Raw genomic sequence first — 21,122 nt, 5'->3', positions numbered from 1 at the left:
GAACAATGCAAGGAAATACTCTGCATGACTTTACCACACATTTTTTACCCTGCATTTATTGGAATGCATATGCTTTTACAACATATGCCTTTACCATGCAATATATATATATATATATATATATATATATATATATATATATATATATATATATATATATATATATATATATATATATATATATATATATATATATCAAAGCTCCAAGGTTCCCACCAGTTGGAGACGCACCCTGACATCCACTCAGGAGGCAAAAGCCGGATCGGCGAGCGGATCCAGTTTACAGCATGCCTGTCGATTCACGCCGGACATATATATATCCATTCAAGAAAGAAGTGACTCAAACAGATAGATTCACCAAAGAACAAAAATATATTTCCACTACAACGTTTCAGCTTCCGCCTTCCTCAGGTAGTTTCAAGATGGTAAGCTCAGTGGCTGCACAGATGACACAGCTGAATTTTCAAAAAGCATCATGAGTGAAGATTCCATTTGGAATGTGGAATCAATGCGGTCCTGAGAGTTCTTGAGATATGCAGTAATCAGGTTGTATTGTCAGTAATGTTCAGTCCATCTGAATGCAATGATTTTAAACGGTACATCCAGAAGTTTTCCCTGGAGTCCAGTAGTTCTTCCTTTGAGACATGTTCCACGGGGAAAATCTTCAAATCTGATAGTGAATGATCCACAAGGTTAAAATGATTGGCTACAGGCTGGTCAATTTTCTTATTAATTATTGCTGATTTGTGGTTCCTGAATCGTGTGCGGAGGTCATTCACTGTTTGGCCTACATATTGGTTTTTTTACAGCTTTGCCGTTGGCACTGAATCACATAAATAATGCATGTTGAGCGACATGTAAGATGCTGCCTTATTGCATAGGTCCTTCTGGTAACATAACTATATATATATATATATATATATATATACAATGTATTTGTAGGGGATGACCCCCCCACACTCCCTAATTCCACCTAAAATGCATGGTAAAGGCATACAATGTAAAAGCATAGGCTTTCTAAATACATGCGTGGTAAAAAATGTGTGGTAAAGGTACAACATGGTAAAGACCACGTTGTAAAGGATGTTTCCCAAGGAGACGTGTACTTGGTCCTTGCGCTATGGGAAGGCCAAAAACAAGAAGAAGAGACCATGATGCCCACATGCCATGATGAATGGCATCAAAGAAAATTAGAGCAATGCTGAAGTTTAACAAGTGTGCCTCATTAGGGCCTTAACTAATTCAACCACATCACCCCACCCTGATGGAACTCCACTGGCTCTGGCAATCTGCACCACCTTTAAAACCAGCTGCATCATCTACGAATCCATCAGGACTGGCGCCGCTGCCGAGCTAGCTGAGATGCTAATCATCTGTTGTTGCTATGCGCAGTCGGGGTTAGCTTAAAAAAAAAAAAGGATGGTCACGAATGTGCGCAACTCACCATTTATTCCGGAGCTCCACCGGTGCCAAGCTTCTGTTTGCTGTCCATGGCAGAGAAGGAACGACTTCCTTCCTGCTTGTGCATCGCAACTCCAACCAATCCTAAAGCTGCTCTCATGCTGTGAAATCAGCTCTATGATTGGTGGAAGCAGGCTCACCCAGAGCACATTTTGATTATGGGGGCCTGTGCCAGTAATCCCCAGGCGGTTTCACAGCCTTTTGATCGCTGGTTCTACACTGCATATGTCAGGCTGGCCGCCGCAAGACGGCCGGCCAATCCGTCATCTGCACTGTAGAACAGTGTGTAATCCTGCATTTACAGGATTCGGCACTGCCCCACCATAGCGCAGTGCAGTGGCAAATGACTGAAATGGAATTGACATGCCATTTTATTTATTTGTGTTTGCCTTGGCAGGGCGACACTCCTTCGCTCCCGATGAGGTGCCGCCCCTGTCTCTTTACACTAGCAGTCAGGACACAATCCAAATGGAGACAAAGAAGGGCAAAAAACAAATGTGTTCTCTGTCCATGCACCAAGGTCCTGGAAAGATATTGCAATGTTTGTTTGTGCATCCTCAACAACGCTCCAATTTAGGTAACAGCTGAATACTCACCTCTTTAAACACTAAATCAAGATGCAGTGACACCCCACAAACCAACCACATCCCCTACATGTCAACTCTGGACTAGGTTAATTAAACATACAGCGAAAACATAAATACTAGCACAGGATAAGTATAAACAGTTTATTATTTTCTTATTAATATTCTTATCTCTTTTTTATAGATGTTTTAAAAATAAAATATAGACAAAGATAAGTTTATTTGCAGTCTTAATGCTAATTTATAAAACACATGTGTTGTCTTCCTTTGACAGTTGGTACATTTCATATGCTTTCATGACTATATTTCAAGTAGCAGGATTGTAATAATTTCAATTCATTTGTACACACTTTTTTTCAACTTTGGTTAAAAGAAGTATATATTAAAACCCATAAACCACAAAAATCGTAATGCAGAAACTGGCGGCTTCTTGACAAACAACACGTTTCGGCTAGGCCTTCGTCAGGACTCCGTCACAGTGGTTACTCGTAGGTGTCTAGGTAACATTGTCCTCAAGTAATTTGAGACATATAATGTCTCTATCATGGATATATGGTGGCTTGCCACTACAGGTACACCACGTCAAGATAATATCAGTAGTTTTCCTTCCTCTCAACGAGTGTTCAGAATCTTCCTGCCAAGTAGTTGCTCAATATTAATACATGCATTACTTAGGTAACAAAAACGAAGGTTACCTGATGGCGTTGGGTTTAACTTTGCACTATTACAGAGTATTTTTTGATGGATCAGGATAAGTTCTCTATTTAAGTCACGATGGTGTGCCGATACTATATTATCTTGCATCCGTGCTCCTTGCTTGCCCAACCCCGAAAAAGGGATAAGAATATTAATAAGAAAAGAATAAACGTATTATACTTATCCTGTGTTAGTATTTGTGTTTTCTCTGTATGTTTAATTAACTTAGTCTAGATTTGACATGCCAGCCTAATGTAAAATACACTGTGCCCTGTGTCACCGCTTTCCAAAGTACTAATAAAATTGTCTCCACATAATAGAACGTGAACATATATTTTACATATTTTGTAGGGATTATTATTATTTATGATTTCATTGTTTTACTGCTATCTGCACCAGGGCAGGAACTGGCTTCTGGCACAGTCGCATAAACAACGCCAGATGAATAACAATCATCTGATCGCACTTCCAGAGAAGTAATTTCCTGTGTCGTCATGCCGCATGCAACTTATACGCCTTACACATTCCATTTCTGTCCGGGTCAACCAAAACTCCTGATAAGGAGTACAATACAATCCGGCTGTTGGCTGCTGATAGTTGGTCGAAAGCTGAGCTGGTGTACCCGGCTCCCTTCCGGGTAGGCTCGGCTTCAAACTCTACTTTTGCGGAAGAAGTAAGTGAACATTTTAGAAAACCATTTTGTCATGAAACAAGTGGCAATCGGTGCTGTAAAAAGGCAGGCATTCCTAACGGGAGAATACCGGCACAGACATGCTGTACTTGTGTTACTCAAACGTCCAAGTCCTTCTGTTGCGCGCAGTAAAAAGTAGTCTCTTCCGGGCCAGTGTAGTTACCCAGTTTGCTTTCACTTTGTAACAGCCAGTTTAACACAACGTCTCAGCAAAGTGGAACTTACCATATGAAGTCAGCACAGGCAGCCTGCTCCTCGGCACAAACAAGCCAATTAACTATTGTTCGAAAACCAGTTAATTCAAGGCTGACACTTACTTTCGGAGCCTATCGCCTGGAGATACTCTTTCCTAGCGCACGAAGCGCGGGCTGCACTGTTGACCCGCCTTCCTGGATCATGTGATACAGTGTCAGGTCCTCCTACACTGTCCTTAAGGTGGCGGGGCCTGCGCTAAGTGACCCGCAGTTCACGGGCGCTTATGCTGTCTTGCTCGTCTCTACACGTAAACGCCCAGCAACTGAGCGGAGGGAAGCAATTCTAGTTGGCTGTCCGAGTGTATGTGTATTTACAGACAGTGCTTCAATACACAGGTACTGTCAGGTCCCGAGTACCCGCACTTCCATTTGACACGGAGAGTGCCTGACTCTCAGCACTTATGCAGAACATTTAATGCAAAGTACCGGCACTTCTCAGGAGCAAACAGGTACTGTAAATAGTGATTGTCTGCACGACTCTATATTTTTATTTAAAGCAGTGCTTTAAATAGACAAAAATGATGTGCAGGTACTCATCAAATAGCGGGATAGACGGGGTGGAGCTTTGGGCGGGTATAAGGGCGGTGCTAAAGGTGGATCAAGGGGCGGGGCTACGTGTTTGACCTTTCCAAGGTTTTTATGCAAGAAATATGCATAAAATTAAAAAATTGCATAATATTAGAACATCGGATGTATCTGTTCATTAGCTTTTTACACTAATAACCATTTATAGAGCACTTACTAATAAGTGAAAAATGAAAAGATTGAGAAAAAAACAGTAAGGTTCTATATATATGCCTTGTTGCATGCAGGTCCTTGCAGAAGGGACATAATTCACTAAGATATATGCCAAGGATGTTAACTCATAATCTATAGGGAAGACAGGGATCTATGCAACAAAAACAGTATCCAACTGAGCTATCTACATAAAAAAAAAAATCCCTGATCACATGTTGAATGCTATGCACTAGTGGGAGTTTCTGTCTAAAATGGAAGCCAGAGTTGCTTTCCAAGGGACATACTTTGTGTAACTTCAGTAAGCAGCATATTCGCTGCCACTGGAAAAGAAATGTTTACAAAAGACACTGGGGAAGTTGCTGCTGGTGGCTCAACCTTACAATGTTCCATTTTATGTGATTGAAAAGCAGTGGTGGACAGAATAAACAGGTTCCACCTGTCATTTTGTCATGTGGAGAAGTGTGGCTCAATGGTTAGAGCGGCAGACCTTGATGCAAAGCTCTGGCCTGGGACCAGGGTTCGATTCCCGCCTCGGTGGGTCTTGGGCTCAAATTCCTCTGACCGGATATTCTCGCCTCATTGCCTATTCTAATAATGGGTCCCACGCTGCAACTCTGGGCAATAGCTTGCTTAATCTCCACAATGGCCCCAACAGCGCGAGGATGCCTGGTTTCACCATGGGGGTGCCCAGGAGTGGACGCTTCACAAGGAAAACCAGGAAGGGTTCCTTAGCGGTATGAGTACAAGCCCTCCCGGTCCGGGTAGCTGCGCGCTATAAAAGTACAAAAACATTTACATTTTAAATGAATAAATGTATCTAACTGGGTTATCTGAATACACTCTGTGTAATTAAAATATACACCCATATATGTAGCACAGCACACATGTTGAAAAAATGTCTCCGTTGGATAATTTGAATTGCTTTAAAATCTTTTGTTGACATTACTTTACAGTATTTATTGCAATCCCACGCATGTTAATGTGGATGACATATTATATGCCTTATATACTTAATCTAGTAAATGTCAAATGTATTCTTGCATTTTTAACTGTCACTGAAATAAACATTACAAATGGCAAGATGGTCTGTCTGAATCGAAATATGGCTACTGACATGAAGTAAGAAAAAACAAAGGTGGTGATGGACGGAGCGTTGACAATACAAACACTCACCCCCAGTCAACTGATCTGGGTTCAATCCATCACCGTTCTTTAGCTCACTCCGCCACCCCAGTTCAGACATGGCCATATGCAAATCAGTCTGACCCTGTGCCTCATGGGAACAGTCCAGCCCGAACTGCCAAGCCATGTCTTCCCTGGACCGGAATCAAGCTTCCCAGGACCGGTTTCTGGCATTACAGCAGTCTTCAGCCGGGCTCTTGACTCCAGTAGCAAAGTGAGCAAGGGACTCACGTCTGAGCATACCCTGCCAACTTAGGGTGAACGAAGAAAAACCAAAGGTGGTGATGGACGGAGCGTTGACAATACAAACACTCACCCCCAGTCAACTGATCTGGGTTTAATCCATCACCGTTCTTTAGCTCACTCCGCCACCCCAGTTCAGACATGGCCATATGCAAATCAGTCTGACCCTGTGCCTCATGGGAACAGTCCAGCCCGAACTGCCAAGCCATGTCTTCCCTGGACCGGAATCAAGCTTCCCAGGACCGGTTTATGGCATTACAGCCGTCTTCAGCCGGGCTTGCTTGACTCCAGTGGCAAAGTGAGCAAGGGACTCACGTCTGAGCAAACCCTGCCAACTTAGGGTGAACAAAGAAAAACCAAAGGTGGTGATGGACGGAGCGTTGACAATACAAACACTCACCCCCAGTCAACTGATCTGGGTTTAATCCATCACCGTTCTTTAGCTCACTCCGCCACCCCAGTTCAGACATGGCCATATGCAAATCAGTCTGACCCTGTGCCTCATGGGAACAGTCCAGCCCGAACTGCCAAGCCATGTCTTCCCTGGACCGGAATCAAGCTTACCAGGACCGGTTTCTGGCATTACAGCCGTCTTCAGCCGGGCTTGCTTGACTCCAGTGGCAAAGTGAGCAAGGGATTCACGTCTGAGCATACCCTTCCAACTTAGGGCGAACAAAGAAAAACCAAAGGTGGTGATGGACGGAGCGTTGACAATACAAACACTCACCCCCAGTCAACTGATCTGGGTTTAATCCATCACCGTTCTTTAGCTCACTCCGCCACCCCAGTTCAGACATGGCCATATGCAAATCAGTCTGACCCTGTGCCTCATGGGAACAGTCCAGCCCGAACTGCCAAGCCATGTCTTCCCTGGACCGGAATCAAGCTTCCCAGGACCGGTTTCTGGCATTACAGCCGTCTTCAGCCGGGCTTGCTTGACTCAAGTGGCAAAGTGAGCAAGGGACTCACGTCTGAGCATACCCTGTGGAGTGCAAAAAAACAATGGATTTAGTCCCAGATCCTTGTACTGGGGGTGAATGTATGACATTGTTCTACATTCTGTCCATCAACTGTGTTTTTTGCAATTTTCACCCCGAGTGGGCTGGGTATGCTCAGACGTGAGTCCCAGGCTCTCCACACCACTGGAGTCAAGCTATCCCGGCTGATGAAGGCTGATAGCCAGAAACCGGTCCTTGGATGCTTGATTCCGGTCTTGGAAAGGCATGGCTTGGTAGTTCGGACTGGACTGTTCCCATGAGGCATAGGGTCAAAGCTGATTTGCATAGAGCCAGTGTCTAACCCAGGGTGGTGTGGAGTGCAAAAACACGATGGATTTAGTCCCAGATCCTTGTACTGGGGTGAATGTATGACATTGTTCTACATTCTGTCCATCAACTGTGTTTTTTGCAATTTTCACCCCGAGTGAGCTGGGTATGCTCAGACGTGAGTCCCAGGCTCTCCACACCACTGGAGTCAAGCTATCCAGGCTGATGAAGGCTGATAGCCAGAAACCGGTCCTTGGATGCTGATTCCGGTCTGGGAAAGACATGGCTTGGTAGTTCGGACTGGACTGTTCCCATGAGGCACAGGGTCAGAGCTAATTTGCATATAGCCAGTGTCTAACCCAGGGTGGTGTGGAGTGCAAAAAAACGATGGATTTAGTCCCAGATCCTTGTACTGGGGTGAATGTATGACATTGTTCTACATTCTGTACATCAACTGTGTTTTTTGCTACTGACATGAAGTCCCAGTCAGGAGAAGCGCTTCGTTTCCCGTCCGCCTGTCACAGACGTAACACAGCTTTTGCCTCAGCACAGCCCCTACGTCCATATGATTGACGTCACGCACGAGCAGTGCAGAGCCGAGTTCTGCATCCGCGTTAGCGTTTATGCGTCAGAAAAAGCAGCAACACGGTTACAGGATCTAAAAGCAGTAAAGACAGAAAAGCGACAAGAAGTGGAAGGAGGAGACGCGGCAAACCGTGTCGGCTGGCAGGCAGCCACGGGGGTGCACGGGGTGCTCCCTGCTCAACCAGCAGACCGCGGGGCGTGGGCACAAAGGCTGGTCTAGACAGACACAACCGAGGTAAGTGGGGAAAGAGGCTGCCCTTAAATAGGTCACAACTCCTGCAAGGATTTGCTAAATGCCAGAACCTGAAAGCGATAGGATCGAATGACCTAAGGCCAGTGGGTTTCAGCCAAACCAGAGAAGGAAAGGAGGTCACCAGAATTACGCTGTACTCAAATCTGGTAAAAGATACAATTGAGAAAGCAGCAAACGAGCTACAGAATGAGGGAATTTGACTACTAGATGAGAACGAAGTATTAGTAGAAGTAGAAGGGAAGGGGTGGCAGGGAAAAAACTTCCTAAAATGTCACGCAGGTCTAGGAAAAAGACAGGTCAGGTTATGTGATCATGAAGAAGAGGATGGAGCGCCATTGGGAAACATCAAAATAGTAGCAAATAATTCAAATGTTGAACACTGGTGGGGAAATTGGAGCAAGGAGTCAGGCCAGGCGGATCCCTCATCTAGAGCCTTCAAAGATCAGGGGGAGGAAGGTTGGTTAGACGATATTGAATAGAAAATAGGTACACCACATAGCATAAGATTAGCCTCCTGGAATATAAATGGCCTAGGAGATGATGTTAAACGAAAAAACATAAGGGAACTAGGAGAAAACACAGAGATTATAGGTATCCAGGAGACTTGGCTATGTGGCAAGACCCCAATATTTGATGGCTTCTACCAGCTAAACCGACTAGCCAAGAAATATAGATTTGGTCGCCCAAGCTGGTGGAATAATGACTCTGGTGTCAACAAAAATTATGAAGAAAGTAACAGAAATAACTTTGAAATGTAAATGGTTACTGGTCTGTAGAATACTGTTATCGGGGTTCATAAAAATGGATATGCTTTTGATTATAAATGTGTACATGCAACGGGGCTCTACAGAGCAATATGCAGATGAAATGGTTCTTTTTAAAGAAGATATGGATTATCTTTGTGAAAAATTTGGCACAGATATGATTATATTAATGGGCGATTTTAATCATAAACTACACCCTAAGAATGTAGACTGCTGGTTTCAAGAAATACTAGATGCCTATGAGATACCACAAGCTACCTTCCCAGAATGTATAACAAGTGCTAAGGATACGCAGTTGGGAACATTTTTGGGAGCCAAAAATCTTTTTTGCCTAAATGGAGATGCCACTTAGACTGTCCTGCGAAAAAAACATTCAAGCTGGGTACTCAAATCTGCCCTATTGATTATGTTTTCATGTCACGCTGGAACTTCTAACTAATTACTGGGTTTAGGATCCTGAATAGAGAAGGAAGCGATCATAATGTGGTAGTCTTGGAGATCCCTGATGTACAGCTAGAACCCAGTTCACAAGTGATGGAACAACAGATGGATTACCCTAGACGATGTACAACTAGGTTAACGGAATAATATGTCTCCAGATTAATAAAGCTACAACAGAATTTAGATCTGGAGACAGAAAGTGGCCAGAGCCTAGATTGGTACGTAGGAAAAATTGAGGAGGTGGTCCTAACACTCAGTAAGGGACTGAAAAATGGAAATAGTGGCAAAAATAAAACTAAAGTGAGCAGTCTAAAGACGTAGAAAAAAAATGGTTGGTTCACAAGGGAATGTCAGGAGAAAAAAAGAGAAGTGAGGAGAATGGCACGCCGTAAATCCTTACAGGGGGATCAGGGTATTGGAAACGCCCTCGTGGCCTTAAAAAGAGAACACAACATGCTAATTAGGAGGACAAAAAGAGAATTTAAAGAAGGTTGTTGGTTAAAGTTACTTGAGGCAATCGAAAGAAGGAACGTACGCCAGTTCTGGAAGCTAGTGCACTCGGCAGCAGACCGCCAGCCAGGAGCAATGAATTGTATAGTGGCAGAAGCAGCTTGGGAGGAATATTTACAGGACTTGTATAGCCTGGGACTAACCGGAAAGAGAATCTGTACACAGACTGGTGCGGTCTGGTAGCAGATATAAAACTCGATTTTTCAGTCACTGAAGTTAAAAAACGATAAAGGGCTTGAATCTAACAAGAGCAGCAGGTCCAGATAACCTCCCGGCAAAGATAATTAAAACTCAAACAGATTGGTGGGCGGAATTCTCTGCAAATATGTTCCGAGCAATTTTAGACACTGGGAGGTTCCCCAATAACTGGAAAGGGTCTATAATAAGGCCCATACATAAGAAAGGAGATATGCATACCCCGAAAAACTATAGATTAATCAATCTACTTGACATTGGGGAGAAGATATTTGCAAAAATAGTGCTAGGCAAACAAAAAAACTGGGTAGACGCGAACTCAATCATCCAGGTGGAACAGGTGGGATTGAAAGAAGGCACTCCACAGTGGACCACTGCTATGCCCTTTGGGCACTTGCTCGGAAGTCGATAAAACAACAGAACATATTCCCTGTTCTATCGACTTCCGGGCAGCCTTTGACTTGGTGGACCGCGGGAGATTATGGGAGTGCCTGATCAAATATGATATCCCAGTTTGCTTACTAGCAATCCTAAAAGAACTGCATAGAGGGTACTGGGCCCAAGTAATAAAAGACACCTAGGGGGCACTGACAAGGAAAATAGACATAGGGAACGGGCTAAGACAGGGTTGTGTCTTAGCCCCTTTTCGCTTCTCAATTTTTTTTAGCAGACCTGCCAGCAGCATTGGAGGTCGAAAAAAGTGCTAGCCCAAGAATGAGTGGAAGAAAGGTCGCAAGCCTGTTGTATGCAGATGACCTAGTGATTACTGACCAGACAGAGCTAGGGTTACAGAGAAAACTAAACACTTTTAGTGACTATTGTAAGGCAAAATTGCTAGTAGTAAATGTGGACAAGACAAAGATCTTGTGTTTCGGAAAAAGGTCCAAGAGCTTTAGCTGGTATCTAGGTAAAACAAAATTAGAAACGGTAAAAGAATATAAATACCTAGTCCTATGGTTCGAATCCTCTTTAAAATGGGATAAACATTTGGAAAATCAAAATGCAAAAGCATCTTCCTCCATTTGTGGTTTGAAAAAATGTAATAAAGATTATGGGGACTTGTCACACAAACCCCTGTTAAAGGCTTATGAAGCCATGATCCCCCTCCCCAAGTACTGTATGGGGTAGAGGTGCTCCTCCTCAGTGGCAAAGGGGTGTGGGTTCGGGAGGAAGGTAAGGCTTTAAAAATGCTACTGTCCCTGCCAAAGTCAGCAATGATACAGGCAATTAGATTAGAGACAGGAATGATAGGATGGAATACCCAGGCCAAAATGGCTGTGGCAAGATTCTGGAAACGCCAATCCCAAGGGGAAGCCCAAAAAGTCTCACATTGGTGCAGTGATGAAATCCGGCATAGCAGCCTAAGATGGGCAATGGAGGCAAAAAGGAAATTAAAGGAGATAATCTGGAGTCTAAACGTGGGTGTAAATCAAAATTCCTTAGACGTAGATTTCACGAAGAGTGCACTCAGAGCACAAGGAAGGGAGCATTCAAGAATTCAGGACTTAGGATACCAGAGAAATAAAAAATCGGTCCAATACATGATAGAAGCATGGGAAAATGATGCATGGTGTCCTTATTTAGAAACCCTGCCGAACTATGGATTTAGGCGGGATATTTTGAAAATCCGTATTGGTGTCATCCCTTGGCTAATGGAGGGGAGACTGAAGGCAGAAATGTTATATCCCGATGGTATATGCAAGTGTGGACTGGGGACCAAGTGTGAAATATTGTACATATTGCTAGATTGTCTTAGGTGTGTAGAAGCGAGAAAACGGTTCTTACGACCCTTATTTATATAATATGGCATAAGATTACAAGCCCAAGCAATTAATTTACTGACAGGAATGGAATATTTGGCAATCGCACTTGGTAACTATCTGAGAGGGGTCAACCAACTGGCGAGGGAAGAAAGTACAGTGATGAATTTACTTTTACACCCTCTCCCGCAGAAGTCAAAGGCTAAAAACCGAGGTGAAGCTAACTCAAACGGTCCTAATATTTTATTGTAAATGAATAATGATGAATGTAAAAAACTTGCTTTTATCTCTAAGAGATTTGTAACACCCACTTTTAATATGTGTGGAGGGTTTTATACTTTTATTGATTTTACAAATTAGAATATTGATGAAATTGATTTTAGCATAGAAGTAGTTATGTGGAGTTGCACAGAAAGTAATTGTGTGATTTTATAAATGTTTGTATTATCCCGCTACTGATTGGTTTTTGTACAGTGTTCTGAATTTTTTTATGATCTTGAAGTTTAAAAACTACGGTCTAAATAAACAGAGTTCTTCTCTCAGTCAGGAGATGAGACTTATTACAAATAAGATATGTTTCCTGTACTTGTACTCAAATAACTTGTACCAATGACTACCTGGGGTTGCTAAATAGATAAATCGTTTCAGTTTTCCTGCTTTTGCAGTGTGCAATAATTTTCAACCATGAGTGTGAGTTACATGCACTTACCTAGTCATGCATTACTTATATTGGCTTTTGATTAAAATACAGCTGTATACTTCCTTGTGGCATGTAAGCACAGATGGTTTAGCGCTGGTTGCAAACATCTCTGGTCAAAGAGCATATCGCATTTTTCAAAGGGATCAGTGAGGTTGTTACCAAGCTCCCATTATATTAACACATGCAAATAGGCAATATAATTGTGATACAATGGTTAGAGATCGTGAAAGTAAACGCAAACTTTTTGTTCTGTCCAGGCATTTTGAAAATACCCAACACCGGCAGCAGTATCTTGAAAAAAGGCTTGTATGTGTTTTGTAGATGCACAATATCAAGTATTTGACTTTTGCATAGTGTTAAACATTTTGTCTTGGCATAGATGTACTAACGAATTGGTGTTAAAAATTCTAATGGCAGCAGTTTACATAGAGCGGTTTCTGCTACAGAGGTCATTGCAGCACTGTGTACGCCTGAACAATGCCTCTCACACCCTCGCCCATTAGGTTTAATAGCCACGTCTCTGCCCTGCTGTGTAAAAACAAAGGATAAACAAACCGCCCTGCAGCCACACCTCTGCTCTGATGGCTTCTAGAGCAGCACATGCAGATCACTGTGCACGGGTGACAAGAGCAGCAGTTCTCTTGTACGAGCCCAGCCCAGGCTTCCACTGTGATTAAGAGTGGAAGGTGCTGCCGAGGTACGAGGTGATTGATGACGGAGCGCCACCTGCATCAAAGCCAGGCCCTCGTGAGTACTGGTACTCTCCTTATTCAAGGAAAAGAGCTGGTACTCGATGAGAGAAAATGAAAAAAAGTGCCGGTACTCAGTACCGGTGAGAACCGGCCCATTTAAAGCACTGTGTATTTGCAAGTAAGGATATATGGATCTATGTCTTAATAATGAGGGAAACATAATTTTTATTCGACTTGTCAGAGAGAAGGTCCTAACTCCCTTCTGAGATGGCCATCTGTGGCCACGAGACACCGCAGTTTGACGTGCAGGTCCTAGGAATGGCCAGTATTTATGTTCGATACAGAGTATCAGCTCCTTATTAATAAGAAATCACATACATTTGTGCTTTTATGTATATGTATTTATCCGAATAAAGAATTGATTGATTGAAATATGTGAACATTATGTTGTCAAATTAGAAATCGAAAGCAAAGCCAGCTAAATCATTGTCTAGGACTGCACAATTGATCATCTCGAACACGCTCATATATCCTCATATGTCTCTTGCCAAAATACACACAATACTTTGTGCAAGGTTGTCTTTTACACTCAACATGACGATTCCTTCGAAGTCCCTTGTAACTTTAAACCACAAACTGGACAACACAGTGCACTAGCCAGCTAACTGGACTATGATCCTAAAAAATACCATAACGGCACCTGCAGCTTCTCAAAACTGCTAATCACAAACCGCACATGTTTCTCACAACTCTTTATCCACCGCACTGCTTTTCCCGTAAAACAATAACCGCATGTTGGTGGTCTTTAGTGCCCCACAAAGCAGTAGTAAGTGCTATATAAATGTCCAGTAGAATACACATTCTACTTTTTTCTTTCTTAGTTGTAGATTGGGAGCGCACCCGTTGCTAATCCTTTATTTACCTTAGTTTCAGGGCAAGAGGGCTATGCTGAACTGGGAGCAGAGCTTTAAGTGGGCCGGATCTCACCGGTGCTGAGCAGCTGCAGTTTTTAGGTTTCGCCTATTATCATTCGCTTGCGAATGTAATAGGCGAAAATTCAAGTGCTTGATCCGACTCGTGAAACCACTGGCGTTTCTTCACAGTGCATGTGAGGTCACGTGGCCACAAAAGCGGGTCACGTGACCACACAAGCATCTCCCTAATCCGCCTCCCACGGCCGTCCTTTCTGCCCACCAGCACTTCAGTTCCGTCCCTCCTCCCCCCTAATTACATCCCTGTTCACGCCCTTGTCTCTCTCTGGCTCGCGCTTTACTTTTCTCTCTCTCTCGCTCTCTCGCTCTCTCTCTCTTTCTCTCCCTTTGCCCCCTCCTGCTCACGCTTTACTTTTTCTTCCAAATGACATACTTTTTTGCCAATCCAACGTAAAACACGCATTCCTTATTACTATGTATGATATCAGCAAACAAAAAAGAGAGAATGTAATGGTAATGGAAGTCACATTCAAGCCATTGACGGATGCTATGTTGAAGCTCGGATAATACAGTGCAGCAAAAGCGTTACTTTTAAATCGCATTAGTGCTTCGCCCAGAACGCTCTCTATTTACTTTCACTACAATAGTGTTTTTTTGCACCCAACCTATTTATTTCCCTTAATAAGGCGACAATGCCTCTTCAATACTTACTCCTCCCTTGCATCATTTGCTGATTGGCTGTCCGAATGCAGCAGACATTGTACCTCAGATTGCAAACAGATTCGCACCCCTGCTGACTCCGGGAACTCCGCCTCCCTGCCCCCTTAATGCAGCCAGCGCCAGGGCATTCCAAATCCTGTTCCGACAATTGGACAAATAATTAGAGAAACACTCGGTTTTTTGGGGAAAGGTCACATTGGGTTGTTTAAAGAACATGTCTGTCATTAGAAGAAAGGGCCACTAACCAGATGACTCCCTGTCATCAAGGACACCGTGTTGTAGTCATGCAATGAATTCTGGGACTTTTAGTCAAGATGCTCATATGGTTGCTCACAATTTTTACTACCTCATGTATTTTGTTTGCTCACAATTGTCACTATTACCTTATGTAACGTAACGTATGCTTTTGTAATCTGTTCTTTTGTAATGTTTCTCATTATGTTTCATTTCTGTTCCTTTTGTGAAGCGCTCTGACACCTTCGGGTAAAGTCCGCGCTATATAAAAATGCATAAATAAATAAATAAATAAATAAAAACATGACCCATAGTGAAACGACGGGGGAGGGGTCGGTGGGGGCATGGGGAGGGGGCCGGTGTTTAGGAAAGGATTGCGTGTCTTTCTTTGCTTCTTAAACTTTAATGTTGCCAGCAACTTCTCCGAAGGGGCCTCGGAGACGGAGAACGCTATCGGCCGCCTAGACAGACGCAGGGGCCTCGAAGCATCAGATAAGCACAGGCGGCGCTTCCTTCCACAAACAAGGCTAGGATTCCCAGCTGGGACCCCTGAGATCAGCATTACCAGCCTCCCCCGGTAAGGAAGCGCCGAAGCTTAGAGGGTGATCAGCAATTAAGGGGGAGGGGAGGGGTGGGGGCAAATGAATTAGGAAGAAGTCTCACCAGCCTGCTAAAGTGCTCCTTCAAAGTGCTGTCACTTTTATCGCAGGGCCACCAAAAGTGCCCTTGAGTGTGACTGGGGGAAGCCAACACCTTCTCCCTTTAATTGGAGCAGGCCGACACAAAGGCAAGCTCTGCACACACCAGTGGGCGCTATAATATCACACCCCCTTCACCAATGAACGGGAAGCCCGCAGGGGCCTTGTGAAAAGAAAAGGCAGTGGTGAGAGTTTGGACAGTACTTGTCGCCCAATAAAACTGGTTATTTGGAGAAAGTGTCGAAATAAGCCAGCGTCCGCACATTTATTATTACAGTTCAAAGGTCAAAGTGCCTGTTATTACTGGAGTAGAGCCGGGTTAAGAGACCGCGCCTGCCCTCTCACACATTCCTCTCATACATCTCTGCAGAAAGACGCACTTTACGGCACTTTATCTCAACCCTCGAATTCAGCCCCTGCTGTCTGGTTTGACTTCAGCGCCGGATTCAAAATCGAGGCCTAAATGATAAATGCTGTTTATTACAATTGTTGAGGGAGGGGAGAGGCATTACGACCCATCCGCACAAGACACATGTTATAGAGGTTTCCTTACGTTTAAAGTACAAAAACTGTAAGTGCAAAATCAATATTTCACAGCGAATATTTTCATTGTTCATAGGGGCAAACAAAGTCATCGGGGCAATAAAGGGTGCAAAGTAAAACACTCTATAAAGATGCAGCTTCAAAACTTTTAAAATACTTAATTTAAAGAGATTTTTTGGGAAAAAATAAATCAAAACCAATCTTCGACAACAATACCCAGTCCACAAGAACACAGTACACAACAGATTCACGAAGATACACCTTTTGTGCAGTGCCATGGAGTTATTTTTTTATTTAAAAAGAACACATTATTTGATGCGCTTCAGTACTTTAGAGATGTTTTTGTAAGTTTTAAATTCCGTATCAAGACAACTCCAGGTTGTTTTTAATTATAAATTAACTAAAGAGCTGGTTTTAATGCCACGTTATATATATAAATATAAAATGTCATTTACAAAACCAATAGCTCCAACTTTCCAAATGCGAAACCTATTGGCAACGCCAGTGCTTGTTAAAGGGGGCCTCAAAATAGGTCTCTATTTTGGCTCTGTTTTGTGTCCTGGCACAGGTGGTCAGTTTTTTTCCGCACTGCAGTGACAGCAGGCACATCGACATGCGCGTGCTCACACTGCTCACTTCTCATTAGTGGAGAAGTTATAGCATGTAGTCATGCCAGGTAAGCGTTGTAGGGTAAGGGAAATCCTTTAAAGACTCATTTTCTCTCAGGATTTCCCTTCTCTTTTTGAAAATCAGGAGCAGCAACACTGTTGTGATGTTACCAAGGCTTTAAGTGGAAGCTTTTTCAAGATTATATACAAGCCACAGTTGCTGCTTATTTATCTTATGCAACTGACAACAATTGACAAAGACAATAGTCCTGACTTTTTGTAGGTATGATGTTACTTGTTGTATCATATATCTGGATGCAATGACAGAAACAGCAAAATACAATTTGGGCGGCACACTATGCTAAGCACAGATTTTTAGCTTACGTGTTTTTAAGCCACGCGCTTAATTACATTGGCCACGCCCCTTTGAGAGACCCTCCCCCCCCCCAGTTTTTTCATCCTACTTAAAGCCCTGAATGGGAGCATGCATTATCCAGGCAATAGACTTTTGAGACTGCATTGTGAACATTTTCTGCACCTCATAAAAAGGTCACCATTTTATGTATATGTTAGTATCAATCCCATGGGTACCTATAAACGCAAGCTTGCTGTGCAACATCAGAGGCCCATCTCAAACTGTGATGCTATGTCAAGTTCGCAAGATACATTCTCTTGACTGAAATGCATTTCTCTCCTTGCCCCAATCTAACATCCTAACTGTAGTGGATCGCCACTCTCACCCACTGGCACCTCAACCTACGATGATTTTCACTCTGAAATCTGTCTTAATACACCAGTGAAGGATGCCACACCCATTCCAGTCTTACCTATCACCCTCTCTCATTCAGGACATCAAATAACTAAAATATGCCCACATAAATTCCCACTCCAGACACTTTGACACCAACTCACTCTATTCCTATAATCACCAGAACTATGAATTGCACACTAAAACTAAATCATAGATTGGTATGCAGAAATAACGACGGCAACATCCTTGCACCAATATTCTACCTAGCGGATGCCACTGTAAATTGTAGGTATTGTAATATAATATTCAAATCTGCAGCAGTCTCTCCCTTGTTCCTGGAATAAAACCTTGAATTGTTCACACTTAACAGTAACAGGGTTCATACCGTCATGCACACCGGGATTTGACTTTCGACTGCCACCCTTTTATAAGATCCTCTCCATAGAGAAAAACGGATAACAGGAGGCGTGTTAACTATTGTTTGTAAGGAATCATTATCATGCACACAGGTAGAAACTTTCTGAGAAAAGATCTTCCCAACTCTTACTGGTAACATTGGTAGGTTTACATCTTCAGTCACTAAAATTCAAATATTATATCGCCCCAGCACAGAAATAACCTGTTTCTGACAGAATGTATGTACTTTCTGGACCTCAGCTGCTTTCAACCTGTAGACTATCTTCAGAATAAATTTCCCCTACAGGCACTGACACCGATCAACTCCAAACATTTCTCCAAGAAAATGACTGGGAAGCCAGTTTGATCGGTGATCACACCACAGTACAAAACTAAATCTGTTTATGTGACTAAGGCAGCCTGTTGACCCCTTAGTAGCACAAAACAGGAGTTCTTGTCATGCACACTGGTAGAAACCCTCTCAGACCATCTTCAGACTTTACCTTCCCTCGTAGTAAACTAGCAGACACTGACACCAATCAGCTTCAAACATTTCTCCAATAAATTGACTAGAAAGCCAGGTTGATCAGTGGGGCAATAAACTCCCACCACAGTACAAAACTAATTGTTAGTCAGACAAACAGAATTTCTCTAAGACATCCCCGTTGACCTCTTAGTAGCAAAAAACAAGGGGATTCTATGTTTCCTGAAAAAGTAATTTTTCAACAACCAAATGCGGTTTAATAAATTGTATCTGATTTTCTTTGGGGGGGGTGCGGGGGAGGGGATTTATGGATTAAAAGACACTATCCAAAATCAGGTACCCTCAACAAAAGTAAAAATGTAAAATGGAATGATCAAAATTAGATGAAGACCTTGAGAAAAAATGCAATTATAAAATAAATGAGGTTGTATTATATTTCTGGAAATCGGGGAGTCCCAAACCTCCCTTCAGCTTAGGCAGCTGTAAGGCTTTCTACTGCAACCATGGTTGTTTCTGGGACCAAATAAAAGATGAAATATTATGTTCCAATTTTATAATAAAGGAGACCTCCAACTTGCAAGGCGTAGATAAGAATAAAAAGAGAAATAGTAGTAGGATTGACATTTTAATCCAGGCAATCCGGCCAATGATTGATGAGGGCAATTTTCTCCATATTTCTAAAAGGTTATTGACCTTTCTCATCAACGCTTTAAAATAGTTGTTAAAAGCTTCCCCTGGCTCCTCTAAATAAAACACCCCCAAATACCTCTTTGGGCCAACTTTATAATTTTCCATCAGAGCCATAGGCAGGGCCAGCGGGGAGGAAATGAACAAGCATTCAGTTTTGTTTCATTCATTTTATATCCCCCAATATGCGTTCATATTTTAATCAACTGCAAGGCCCCATTCATTTCCTGAATAGTCAGGGTTAAAAATACAAACATATCATTTGCATACAACTTTATTTAAAATTTCCGTGGATAGGGGAAACACTATATTCTATCCTGGTGGATGTATTGGGCCCAGTCATTGAAGTACACTAAAAAAGGTATGGGATCTGTGATGCTGCCTGCAAATGAGGATTGGATGAGTGAGGGTGGGGGCAGGGTCAAAAGCATAGCTAAAAATATTTAAATATTGTGTAACTTTTTTTGTCTTTGTAACTACATATAACATAACACACAGTTTAAACGAAAAATAAATGCAAGTTAAGTTAATCAGTGGGAAATCCATTATTGTAGCTTATGAAACCTCTATTAGGTAATCAGTGCAGAGGTTTGTGTGTGTAATCAGAGCTCCACAGAATTGAACCCTGGTTGGTGCAGTACAGAATAGTGAATGTGTATGTCTAGTGCTAGGAAGTCCCAGTCCGTGACATAAACCACTGAATATGTAAGTCATTATGGTTACTATCTTGCAGTACCACTCAAAAAAACTACATCTGTGTTATCAGGAAGCTTCAAGTGATTTCATCAATTAAAGCCAATACCGGCTTTCAGGCACCCTTTACAATTGCAGATTAACCAGTTGTGCACATTTTCATTTCTTTCAGGCAGCAAGCACCCTGGCAAGAAGACTTGTTTAGCTGTCTGTCACTTTCTTGGTTTCACAGCTCAGGAGGTTCTTTGCCTTACACTCCAGTTGAGGTTTTTCAACTGTTGGAACTAAGTGCCCCGGGACGGGTGCATTTTCATAAAAAGTATTGGAACTATTTTTCTTAAATTAAAAAAGTATGGGCATGCTGTGCCCCTCCGATCCTGCCCACTTCGACCACTGATTGGGCCAAAGGCTCAATAAAGAGGGCAATTAATAAATGGGAAAGAGGACAGCTTTGACGGGTGCCTCGATTTAAGATGAAGGCCCTGCTGGTTACTCATTAACTGTGCTGTTGCCCCATGATATAATAGCTTAATAGATCTCGTGAACTGGGATGGAAAATGTAACTTCTCCGAAATCCAGAATAAGCACCTCTAGTTTACGAGAGCAAAAGCCATCTCTGCATCTAGCAAAATGATCACCACATGGATGGTATCTGCCATCACCATATCTATCTATGAATTCAAATGAAAAATGCGTATTCGAAAATAAATTCCGGACCCTAGTAAACGGTTCTGATCTCTCGCTACAAGAAATTGAGTTACCTTAGCTATCCGATTTTGCTAGAATTTTAGTATTCTTATAATCAGAAGTTAACAGACTACTAGGTCTACGAGATTTTGGATCAATGGCCTCTTTCCCTGCCTTAAAAAAAATCATCAAAACCCCTCTCCGAAATTAATCTGGAACCTGACCACCAGCTAGCAATGACTAAAAAGAGTTAATAAAGGGCCCTTCAAGCAAGCTACACAAGTGTTATAAAACTCAAAACCATCTTTCACAGGGTCTTTCCCATTGGGGAGCTGTCTTTTGACCTCCTCTACCTTCCTTTCTAAAATGGAGTTTAATAAATTGCCACCTCTTCCGTCAAGGCTGGTAGCTATACTCTCACAAGGAAGTCGTCAATTTACTGTTCCAGCCCTCTGTTTCCAGCATGATCATCAGAGTACATGCTGGCATAGTACTGAAAGAAAACCTTTTTAATTTCCTCCTCCTTCTATTTACCCTGCCCAGTCAGAGAATTCCTAATTTAAGTCATCCTATTGCGATTAACCCTCTCCTTTGCCCTCCAGGTAAAAACCAGGCTATGAATTCACCCCCCCATAGACTTGTTATAATAAGGTCTGATTAGTGACCAAAGCCTTT

The 21,122-nt window shown here is 42.6% G+C and overlaps 1 protein-coding gene across 5 annotated transcripts in view; it reads right to left on the bottom strand.

Moving 5' to 3' along the window:
- Nucleotides 1–3,837, bottom strand: part of LOC144822547 (caspase-8-like) — a 235,519-nt gene extending 231,682 nt beyond the window's left edge. For 4 of the 5 annotated variants that reach the window (XM_078680206.1, XM_078680210.1, XM_078680209.1 and 1 more), the window contains exon 1: nucleotides 3,750–3,837. The gene's annotated coding sequence lies outside the window, so the exon portion shown is untranslated. Of the gene's footprint in view, nucleotides 1–3,657 lie in introns of all 5 variants that reach the window. The other variant, XM_078680207.1, reaches the window with a different exon arrangement.
- Nucleotides 3,838–21,122: the final 17,285 nt, after the last annotated feature.

Source organism: Lissotriton helveticus, chromosome 3_1 (assembly GCF_964261635.1).
Source record: "Lissotriton helveticus chromosome 3_1, aLisHel1.1, whole genome shotgun sequence".
In the NCBI taxonomy this organism is placed as follows: domain Eukaryota; kingdom Metazoa; phylum Chordata; class Amphibia; order Caudata; family Salamandridae; genus Lissotriton; species Lissotriton helveticus.
This window is presented reverse-complemented; position numbering and strand designations above follow the sequence as displayed.